The sequence below is a fragment of the Microtus ochrogaster genome, unplaced genomic scaffold (assembly GCF_000317375.1).
Source record: "Microtus ochrogaster isolate Prairie Vole_2 unplaced genomic scaffold, MicOch1.0 UNK161, whole genome shotgun sequence".
Taxonomy (NCBI): Eukaryota; Metazoa; Chordata; class Mammalia; order Rodentia; family Cricetidae; genus Microtus; species Microtus ochrogaster.
The window spans coordinates 187,675-197,259 of NW_004949259.1; the positions used below are offsets into that span (position 1 = coordinate 187,675).

Sequence of the window (9,585 nt, forward strand, 5' to 3'; positions counted from 1 at the left end):
TATTGTGTGTAATTCTCTACTGTCTTGAAGAGATTTTAAAATGCTAAGCAGCTTGGTTGCAGCTGCTCTGGATGTTGTCTCTGGCTCTCTCCAATTTTAAAATGGTGGAAGCATCACCAGTGTTAGCTCTAGGGCTACTAGGCAGGAGCCACACTCAGCAGTCCAATGCCAAGAATGAGCGTGCAGCACATAAACCCTTGTTATCTGAGTTACAGCCAAATCTGCCACACAGAGCACTCTACAGCCTGGAAACATCTCTGTGTATAGCATCAGAAATCTGCCATGCTCTCCTGCTTGTGCATGCCTAGTAGACCTGATCCCGATCCCTGCCCAGTAAAAGAGTGCTGATCCACAGGCATGGTCTCAGCCACTCTCCTCCCAACCCTAGTGGGCACAGAAACACCTGGGCCCACAAATGTCATTGAAATGCTTGATAGCCAGAGTTCGTGCTGGTGTCACAGCCCAAGAAGCTGCATTTTAAAACTGCATCGCTTTTTTTCCTGCTGCGGAAAATTTCTCTGTGGTTATGCCACCAGCAAACAGCAAGCTGTGTTAAATTCTATTTTTGTTTCTAGAATTCCTTTTCAATCCCTCTCAGGTTTTATGTGGAGTAAGTTGACCATGTTGAAGCCCTAATTATTTCAAGGAGCAGGGCCCTTTGTTCTTCCCAGCCACCCTTCTAGCTTAGCCCCTGAAATAAACACAGAACGTTTGTATCCATTAAAACACTGCTTGGGCCATTATCTCTAGTTCCTTATTGTCTAATTCTTGCATCTTAATTTAACACATTTTTATTAATCTGTGTATCGCCACGTGACTGTGGATTACCAGCAAGATTCTAACTAGTGTCCACCTCAGGCAGAAGATCCATGGCATCTCTCACTCTGCCCTTCTTCCCAGAATTCAGTTTTGTCTTCTCTGCCTACCTAAGTTCTGCCCTATCAGGTCCAAAGCAATTTCTTTATTCATTAACCAGTTAAAGCAACACATGAACAGAAGAACCTCCTACACCACCAAATCAGATATTGGTTGAATACTCTCACAAGCTGTATGCGTCCATTGCCCTCAAATATTTGGCAGGCATGACACCATTATAGATGAAAAGATTTGTGTCTCTTTTTGTGTTTGTGTTTATGTTTCTATTTAGGTAGCCTGAAGGGTATCTTCTCAAACCTTAGGCTTCTATAGGTGTATAGATTTGTGTCTGTATCTTCAGCTCAATTCTGTGCCTCTGAGGTTCCAGATTTCCCTAAGGTTTTTTTATTGATTTTATTTATACCTACATATGTGCAATTGGGAAGAATGTAATTATAGGTGCTGATATTAGATCTTGTTTTCTTTGCATGGGTGTTTTGTTCCTTGATTTTTATTACCCTTTCCAGTTTTTAGGAGGTTGGGGTACATGTACAGTACCTGGTAGGAAATTCTTCTGAGATGCTAATAGGTGTGGTCACTGGGGAGTTCTGGATAGAATCTGTCTGGGCATTGAGCACTGACATTTAGAAATATGGATTGGCAGGGGGAGGCTAAGGGTATCCACAGTAATTAGGAAAGCAGGGATTCTGTTGTAAGGAAGAGGCCACTTGTTGGTTCCCGGCTGCTCAGGCCCAAAATAATCACTCAGAAACTATATTAATTAAATCACTGCTTGGCCCATTAGCTCTAGTTTCTTATTGGCTAACTCTTACATCTTAATTTAACCCATCTGCATTAATCTGTACATGACCACGAGGTCGTGGCCTATCAGCAAAGTTTCAGCACATCTGTCTCCAGTGGCCACTCTATGGCTTTTCTCAGTTTCCACCACCTTTCTCACAGCATTCAGTTTAATTATTCCTACCTAGCTCTGTTCCCCTATAGCTCTGCTATAGATCCAAATCAGTTCCTTTATTAAACAAGCAAGCAGCCTATCAACAGTGATGCCCAACGTGGCTAACTAAAATCCACTTAAAACCTGAGAGAGCTTTAAAAGGAATCCTAGACACAAGAAAACAGAGTTAAGCATGGTTTGGTAGCAGCATTTTTTGGGTATGCTCTGTTTTCTAGAAGCAAGCAGAAGCATGGCTCCTTTAAGAGAAATCTTACTGATTCAGCAGTAGCAGAAAAAAAAAGCTGTGCTTCTAGGAAACGCTGGTTTTCTGGGCTGTGCTGCCAGCTCGATCTCTGGCTCTTTCAGAAGATTCAACATTTAAATGGGGTTTGTCAGCAGTGTGTTACAAACCACTTAATGGCTTGACATTGTACATGGCTCTCAGAGGCAGCAAACAGCTCTGGCATGCTGGGCTGGTTGGGGCAAGCAGGCAGAGCTGTATTTCCCCTAACAATGGTGCTGCTTAAGTTTTTAAGAAGCACTTAGCATTTTAAAAAGCTGTCCTGGTCAGAAAATAATTACAGACACACAATTTGACAGACATAAAAGACCTCTAAATGGGACACAGTATGTTGAAAAAAATTATGTAGACTTGGGAGAGAGAAGAAAAAGATTATAGAGACTTGGAAAAGAAGTAAATTATTTAAAAAATAAGACAAATTTTTTATAGAGACAGAGTATGGACAGTCATAGATTAAAAGGAGTAAAGAAAAATAAGCCATGTAAAAATGGAATATAAAAAAGTGTCTGGATTATGTATGTGATTTTGTTTTCTTTGATTTTTTTTTTAATTTTGAAGAAGCTAAGTACAGAGAGACATTTCATTGCATGGACTGCTAAGCTAAACCAGCATAGATATTTTAAAGGTTTCTTGACTTCAAAATTTGAGTCTAAGGGTAAGCTGCTTTGGAAAAGAGGTTCTTTTGTTTCCACAAAGAATGAGAACCTGTGGATTCATTCCAGGCTAATGTGGTTTGATGGAATAAGATCCCCAAAAGTTTGCTGTGAACACCTCCTAAAATTACTTTGCCCAATAAAGAGTAAGAAGCAATTTGGAGAAGAGCTATGCCCATATTTCCAAATATTGTTTATAAATGTTTGCTTATATTTAAAGAGGATAATGCTGTATAGATTTGCATTTGTACAGATACTGCTCTATTGATACAAGTTTAGGTCAATTTTATTAAATGTATATTTCTGCTCTTGATTAAGGTATTGTATTTGTATAGCTCATTTAAAAATGCAATGTATATAGAGCAGATGTCAAGAATATTATTTGTTAATAGAGAAACTGCTTGTCCTGTTGATATTTCAGATGGATAGGCATTCTTCAAATCTTTCAGAGACCTTCAGAATATGATATTTAAATGTTTCAAGAAGTTAGAACTTCTCATGATGGTGAGACACATCTGCTCCTGGCAGCACCAATTACTAAAGTAGAAGATGGGCATTGAAGAGGCTCCTTATGGAGTTGGTTAGCCATTTGGGCAAGAAACTGCTCTTACCTGGACTACTTGATGAACTGGACATGCAGGATCCACAGAGAAATGACTGCTGAACTTGCCTAAAGGTGAGACGATAGAAATAGATATAGTTCTGCTAATTATGATAAAAGATAAAGTAGATATAAATATTGTAACTGGAGTTCTTGCTTGATATCTGTTTTGTTATATGTAATTGTACTATGTTAAAGTTAAAGCCTTCCTTTTTATTTAAACAGAAGAGAAAAGGTGAGGTTGAATTTCACTCTGTAGGCTGTGGTTATCATTAATATGTAAAGAAACTGCTTTGGGGGGTTCTTGGCTTGAGCCAGTGTACCAATCTCAGTGCAGAGGTGGGCAAGCTTCACCAGAGCAGCGGCAGGGAGCTCAGGCCCGCAGTCCGCAAGGGGAGCCAGCGGTTGCTGGGGGCAGCAGCACTGGCCCTGGGCGGCACACTGGGGCTGTACCACACCATGCGGTGGCGCCTGTGCTCCCAGGACCTCTGCGCTGAGTGTTCGGCTGCACAGCTGTCCCCTTCCAGCCACCTGCAGCTGACCCTGTACTAGTACAAGACATGTCCCTTCTGCAGCAAAGTCCTTGCCTTCCTCGACTTCCACTCCCTGCCTTATCAGGTAGAGGAGGTGAACCCTGTCAGAAGATCAAGTTCTTCTCCTACAGGAAGGTGCCCATCCTGGTGGCCCAGGAAGGAGACAGCTCGCAACAGCTGAACGACTCCTCTGTCATCATCGGCACTATCAAGACCCACCTGGTTTCAGGTCCCTGGAAGAGGTTATCACCTATTACCCACCCATGAAGGCCATGTACGACCAGGGCAAGGAGGTGACAACAAGTTCGGCAACAAGTACTGGCTCATGCTGGATGAGAAGGAGGCCCAGCGGATGTATGGCGGGAAGGAAGCTAGGATGGAGGAGATGAAGTGGCAGCAGTGGGCAGACGACTGGCTGGTGCACCTCATCTCCCCCAATTTCTACCAGACGCCCACAGAAGCCCTGGCTTCCTTAGACTACATTGTCTGTGAGGGAAAGTTTAGCGCTGTGGAGGCCACCATGGCCAAGTATGTGGGTGCAGCGGCCATGTACCTCATCAGCAAGCGCCTCAAAAGCAGGCACCACCTGCAGGATGATGTATGCGCAGACCTCTATGAGGCAGCCAACAAGTGGGTGACAGCGGTGGGCAAAGACCAGCCATTCATGGGGGGCCAGAAGCCTAATCTCGCTGACCTGGCAGTGTATGGTGTGCTGCGAGTGATAGAGGGTCTGTAGGCCTTCAATGACCTGATGCGACACTCATGCATCCAACCTTGGTACCTGCGGATGGAGTGGGCCATTGAGGAAGCCCCATCAATGCACTGAGTTCCCTCCCCACCCCCAAGCTGCAGAGACTAGTGCTGAGGGATCAAGACCTCCTGACCAGCCCCTGGCCATGCCGTAGGGGGCAGAGTCATTTTGTCTCTGGTCCACCCAGCCCCCTGGCCCTCTACTGGATATTACTAGGAACCTTGCCTCTGGAGACAAGGCCCAGGCTCACAGCTGTTCTGAGGGTAATGAGGTCAGGGGTTGCAGAGGACTGACTGCCTTCCAGCCCCAGTTCCAGGGGCCTGCTCTTTCAGCAAGGATTCATTTTCAGCTCTCCCAGGATTCCTTGACTCCCTGTTAGCAAGGATCAGACTGGCTCCCACCCTGGACCAGGGGATGGCAGTCTGCATTAGGGAAAGCCCCGTTTTCTAGTTCCAGTTTTTCCCAGGTACCCCTGGGACTATTGTATTTCCAATAAAGGAGATATCTGCTGCTCAAAAAAAAAAACTGCTTTGGACATATAGCAGGGCAAAACCTAGTTAAGAGGGAAAACTGAATGCTGGGTGAGAGAAAGATGCAGTCAGATAGAAGCAAGGAGCCAGTGCCAGACAGATGTACTGAAATTTTGTTGGTAGCCCACAACCTTGTGGTGATACCGGATTAATAGAGATGGGATAAATGTAACTTGAGGTCCTGCTTATTGGGGTTTCTGTCATGCCCAGTTCCCACAATTGTTTAGCCCCAAAGAATCACAGAGAAGTCTACATTAGATACGAACTGATTGGCCCGTTAGCTCAGGCTTTATATTAGCTCTTATAACATATACCAGCCCATTATTCTAGTATATGTTAGCCACATGTCTCAGTACCTTTTGCAGTGGGGCAGGTCACATCTTGCTTCTTTCATGATCTGGGAAGGACTGGGGGAAGAGCTTCCTTCTCAGAATACTCTTGTTCTCATTGCCCCACCTCTACTTCCTGTCTGGTTTCCCCGTCTATACTTCCTGCCTGGATACTGACCAATCAGTGTTTATAACATAAATTATAACATAATTAACAGAATATAGACAATTCTCCCGCACCAGTTAAATTAAGATATAAGAGTTAGCAAATTAGAATCTAGAGCTAATGAGTCAAGCGGTGTTTTAAATAATACAGTTTCTGTGTGGTTATTTCAGTTCTAGAAGGCAGGGATGAACAAGCAGCTCCTTTCAACAGTATTCTATCTGATTAATCCCCTAGTAGAGAGCAAAAAGAGGGCACAGCAAAAGAGTTGGGGGTGAGTCTAGAAGATTGGGCATGGAATAGTAAGTTGGAGAATAAAGATTTTCAGTTAGGTGTATATGGAAGCCTCTCTGCCACTTGTTTCCACAGAGGTTGAGTTCCAAAGAAACATTCAGAGGTTTATATTAATTATAAACTGGCCTGTTAGCTTAGCCTTATTATGAACTAGCTCTTCCAACTTAAATTAACCCATAATTATTATCTATGTTTAGTCGCATGGCTTGGTACCTTTTCTTAGTAAGGCATTCTCATCCTGCTTCCTCTGCATCTAGCCTTTCTCCTTCCCGGAATACTCTTGGTCTGGACATTCCACCTATGCTTGCCTCCTGGACAATTAGCATTTTAGTAAACTAATATGAGTGACAAATCTTTACAGTATAAAAAAGCATTATCCCACAGCATTTTCCCTTTTTTCTTTTCAAAACAAGAACTCTGAATCTAATTTCCTTTGTTTAGCATTTTTTCTTGATCATTTCCATAACTACTTTTAGCCATCCATCTAAACAATGAAAAACATCCATAATCAATATTTAGGGAATGAGGGCATAGATTTCAAGGCTAATTCCTGCTGATTAGGGGTGCTGATAATCTTATAGGGATCAATAGAAAATTTAGAATTATGCTCATGTCCTTACTGGAGTATTCTATGAGGCTGAATCATCTCAGTCAGCAGTCTTGAGGTTGTTCTGGATATAGAACTGAGATAAAACTGCAACAGAAGTGCTCTAAAATGTTGGATGATCTGGGCCATACATGCCCATTGGAGATATTTCAAGGGATCTTCCTTGATGAAACATTTTTCTTAACCCAGAATGAATCCACAGCCTCTCATTTCCCATGAAAACAAAAGCAAAACTTCTCCAAAGTAACATAATTTTGTCTAAATTTTTTATGTCAAGACATTTTTAAAATATATAGGTTGAGTTAATCCAGCAGCATTCTTAATCAAATATCTTTTAGCAGCTATTGCTCCTTCCTCAGTAGTTAAACAATTTAAAGACAACAGAATAACATCCAGACTCTCTGTATCCCCCAACACTATTCAGCTTTTTAAAAACTTTATTTCTTTTTTTTATTTTTAATTTTTTTGAGGCAGGGATTCTTTGTGTATCTTTGTCTGTCCTGGATATCACTCTGTAGACCTGGCTGGCCTCAAACTCACAGAGATCTACCTGCCACTGCCTACCAAATGCTGGGATTTAAGGTATATACCACCATGCCTGGCTACTCTATTTCTTTTCATAAGGACTTTTCTATCCTTTTTCTCTTCTTTCCCAAGCCTACATATATTTTTAATTACACTGTAAACTGTTTGGAGGTTGTTGTTTTTCCATCTGAATCTGTCTTTACTGTATATATTTATCATTTTCTGACCATGAGTCTTTAATCTGTAAGCAGCATGGCCAGGAGAAAAGTGACAATTTTGGCAGCTGGCTTTGCCCCATTCCTTAGTTTTCTGATTATAAGGGGGTACAGGAAGGAGTTACATTCATTACCATGACTCTGTGGAAAAGTGACACTTTTGGCAGCTGGCTTTGCCCCATTCCTTAGTTTTCTGATCATAAGGGGGTACAGGCAGGAGTTACATTCATTACCACAATTCTGTGGACTTTCTAGGTTCATGCCACCACCTAGAAGCATGCTTCTGACTGTTCGTAAACACTATTTAAGTGTTTGTGGCAGGGCCTCTTAAAAGAGCCGTTATGCAGTTTTTGCTACTAATGCTGAGTCATGAAACTTTTCTTAAAGAAGAAGCAAACAGAGCCTAGTGAAGTAAAGACGGTGACCAGGAAGGTGTGCTTGCCTTCATTCTTGTCTGTCTAGAATTCTAAAAAAAAAAAAAAGAAAGATTTCTTAGGTTTTATATAAAATTTCTTGCCAAACTTTTGGGAACCATTTGTAGATGGAAATTTTTGTCTTATCTGATCCTAGAACTGTTCAGTCCCAAAGAAACACACAGAGGCTTATAGTAAATATAAACTGTTTGACCTATAAGCTCAGGGTTGTTATTAACTAGCATTTACAACTTAAATTAACCTATAATTCTTGTTTATGTTTAGCCACATGGCTTGGTAACTTTTCTCAGTAAGACATTCTCATCTTGCTTGCTCTGTGTCTGGCATGTGAAACAGAGTATTTCATTTGAGAAATGGAAAATGTTCAGAATATAGATTTATACTAAATTCATCAAAGAACCATTGTCAAGATATACATAAATGAATTATTTAATTGTCCATGAACAAATTTATCCTTAATCACTCCTTCAAAGTTTCACTAGTCACACCTGATAAAACATATGAGAATCAAATTTTAACATGAATTTTAACAGTGATATCTACCATAATAGATATAATCCCACCAATATTAACTCAGTGTTCTTAATTTGAAACATTTTGGGGTATCCAACTCATCTCTCTTAACTGATAATGTCTTCTTATAATTATTGTTCCTTTTGAAAACTACAGCATCCCCCTGGACTATGGATACCAGTGCACGCAGGTGCAGGACATTTCTCCCAGATGCCCTTGTGTTCCCTGTTAAAAGCGGAAGTTGCCACGAGCCCCCTCTCTCCCCCTCTCTCTCCCCCTCTCTCCTTCTGTCTCTGCACACCCGTCCCTTACCTGTTGTTACCCCTCCCCCATTAAAGTGCACCCACGTGGGACTGCCACATGTCCGTGTCTCCTTCCTAACCCCGCACTGCCATGTGTCTCTCATAACGTCTCCACTCTCTAACCCCACAGACAAGAAAGGCAGAAACAAGAATAACAATTGGTGCCGTCGTCGACTCGGGAACCTTTCCGTCCTGGTGCCTGAGGCCTTTACTCTGGGCTTTCTGGCGCCTCCTGGAGCTCGGGGCCTCACCAGGACAAGGTCAGTACCGACAACCTGCGACTGCCCCCAAGTGTTCAACGCGGCTATCTGGAACCACCAGTGGCTAATTCGTGAGTTCACCTGGGTTGGCTCGCCATCCCATTATGCCCAGGCCCAGAGATCATCTGGTGGAGCTCCCGGCTCTCTTTGGCGTGTCCTGGGTAAGGTTGCCAACTCCTCCCCCCCTTCCCCTGGCCTTCCACCTTCGGCTAGACCTGTTTTTATTTTATCGGCGCCTGGGAGCTCGGAGCTCCCAGTTCTATCTTTTTTCTGTCTTTCTTATCTTTTCTCTGTCTTCTTTACGTACAGGCTTGCTACGGTGCGGGCACCTCTCGGCTGCGACGGGCAGCCCCATAGGCTTAACCGCCCCCTCCTATCCGGGGTTGTTCCCCGTAGGAAGCTAGGTTCGGGTCAGTTAGGCTATAACACAGCCCCCTGATTGCTCGGACACCTGTAATTAGGGCTGCTGTGTTTGTGGCATTTCCGGTTGCCTTCTGCGGATAGTTCCACTGTTCTAGCCATGGGTGCTAAGCCTTCTAAAACAGTTCCCCTGGCCTCCCCATTGGGGCAGCTTCTGGAAGCTCTGAAACCTCACCCCCTGATTCCCTCCGTAAAACTATCTACATTAATCCGTCTTTGCTCTAAAACTTGGCCAAAGTACAATTTTCAAAAAAACCTCAAATGGCCTTCTCAGGGTTCATTGGACCCCAACATTTTACGGGAATTGGCTAACTTCTGTCACCATTCAGCTAAATGGAAAGAAA

General features: G+C 42.9%; 1 pseudogene; it reads left to right on the forward strand.

Annotated features, from left to right (window-relative positions):
• Positions 1–2,003: 2,003 nt before the first annotated feature.
• Positions 2,004–4,724, forward strand: LOC101996690 (annotated as a pseudogene).
• Positions 4,725–9,585: the final 4,861 nt, after the last annotated feature.